We start from the raw sequence: 2,533 nt of genomic DNA, 5'->3' as shown, positions 1-2,533 counted from the left end.
CTCAGGGGTCCAAGATTATCTTCTGTGTCTGTGTTAATTGGTTTCCCTTTTCTTTGTTGAAGAGCGTCTGTGCAGTCCTTGTGCCTAGTCTGCCATCTTGCCGGAACTACCTGGACATTCTTACAGAACATACCAATACACTTGTAGAGACATTGTCCTCCAACCCTATCCATGGTGGTGGGCACACTCCCCACTGAGTAGACATACCTAATAGTTCAGCTTGTCCACCCATGTAACTGCCATCAAGTCGGATCCAGCTTATATCAGCCCCTCCTTGGGTTTCAGAGGTGGTATCACTATGGAAGTAGATCATTTAATCTTCCTTCTGAGGAAGGTCTGGTTTGTAAGTCTGGTCTGGTTTTAACAAATTCCCTTAATTTCTGCTTATCTGGAAATCTCCTAATTTCACCATCATACTTGAGGGACAATTTTGCTGGGTATATATTTCTTGGTTGGAAAATTTTCTGTTTCAGAGTTTTATATATACCATCTCATTGACTTCTTGCCTGCATGGTTTCTGCTGAGAAATCAGAGCTTATTCTTACTGGTTGCGCCTCGTAGGTAACTTCCCATTTTTCCCATGCTACTTTCAGGATTCTCTCTTTGTCTTAGGTTTTGGTGAATTTGATGATGATATGTCTTCATGATTTTCTTTTGGAGTCTATCCTGCTTAGGGTTCAATGCACTTCCTGAATGGATATATTCTCATCTTTCATCATATCAGGGAAATTCTATTCCAACAAATCTTGCACAATTTTCTCAATGATTTTCTTTTTCTCTTCCTGTTCTGGAATTCCGATGAAATGTAGGTTATTCTTTTTGATGGTATTCCACATGAGTCTCAGGTTTTCTTCATTTTGTTTTGATTTTTTTTTTCTAATTGATTCTTTTCCAAAGAAGTATTGAGGTATTTGTCTTCGATCTTACAAACTTTGTCTTCCATTGACTCAATTCTACTCTTTTGCCCTTTCAATGTGTTATCTATTTCTGAAAATTTAGTGTTAATCTTCTGCATTACTGTCTGTAGATTTTGTATCATTTCTTATTTCCATTTATTTTGTCATTTTGTTCTTGCATTTTATTCTGAAATCATTCTAGGCTTTTGTCTGTGTTTTCCTTAATTTTGTCAGTGTTTTCCTTGATCTGTTTCTCAATCCATTGAAGGTACCTAAGAATAATTCTATAATGCTTTTAATTCCTTATCAGGGATTTATAATGCTGCTTTTTCCTCAGGTATGTGTTCTGGGTCTGTATCCTGCTCCCTTGTTTCTACTGCTTTATCTTGCTTCTTTGTATGGGCTGTGATGATCTATTGTCTCCAAGACACTGTGATTTTGTTGTATTTATAATTAATTGGTGATCATATGTTGGAGTGATTCACTCAAGGTTTTTGTTTTCTTTTTCTTGTGGGGTGGGATGTATCTGAGTAAGCAGTGTACTGTGCTCCTCTATTCACTAGTTAGAAGCACTTAAGCACTCACCACCTATCTCCTGGTGGGTCTGATAGAGAATGAGGATGGCTACATAGATCTCTGTTAACTGTTTGTGAAGAGAAGCTTAGGGTGAGTCAGGCTTTTATTAGTTGTCCTGTATCACTGTCTAGTTGGTACAGAAAGAAGTAGTGGCTCTCACTCAGTAAGTGGAGCTTCAGGAGTTGTCAGTGTGGTTGTCAGCACATAAACACACAGGAATAATCACCAAAAGGAGAAAAAATTAAAACTATATATATATATATATATATATATATATGTAGAAAAAGTCAATAAATGAGAGAAAATATTTAAAGAAATACTTAAAAAAGTCAACAGAAATATGAATACAAATGGAAAAAAATCAATATCTGGGGAGGAGGGTGTAAGAGAAAAGAGGTAGAGTAGGAGCATAATTAAGATAAAAATGGGAAAAATGAAAAAGGAAAAACAAAGAATGGGGAGAACCACAAAAAAGATAAAAATAGGAAGCAGGAAAAGGCAAGAAAGAAAAAGCCAAAAACTAAAAGCTGGGAAGAGAAGAAGAAATAATAATAATAAGGACAAATAATAATAACTTTTAAACAGTCAACAAAAAACTAAAAAAATAAAAAAATCTGGGGAGGGTTGGGCATGTCAGCCAAGCTATGTTAGAGCACACAGACTTATTCTTATAAGTATGCAAGTGGAATTTCGGCTGGACCAGAAAGTGGGTGGCAGTGAGGGATAGCTGTGCTCCGTTCATCAAATGGGTGTGGGGATGTAAGAGTAATGGGGAATATCTCACCTTTCTGGTCTTCAATGTCCAGTATATCCTTGCAGTCCCCACTAAGTGGAGCCTGTATTAGGTCCTTGGAATCTGAGAGAATGCTGTTGCTTTAAGAATCCAAAATGGCCAAAATGCTTGTAAACATTCAAAATGGCTGCACCCTCCAGACAGCCAAAAGTCCACAGCTCAGCTTATCTCCCTCTTTGCTGCCTTCTATTCACTAACCACCAGTCCAGTCCTCCGTGCAGCCCCTGATTAATTTTAGTTTTCAGGTTAATTCTTAATCTTAAAACCA

This window comes from Orycteropus afer, unplaced genomic scaffold, assembly GCF_000298275.1.
Source record: "Orycteropus afer afer isolate SDZICR_OR568_19922 unplaced genomic scaffold, OryAfe1.0 scaffold00301, whole genome shotgun sequence".
In the NCBI taxonomy this organism is placed as follows: Eukaryota; Metazoa; Chordata; class Mammalia; order Tubulidentata; family Orycteropodidae; genus Orycteropus; species Orycteropus afer.
This window is presented reverse-complemented; position numbering follows the sequence as displayed.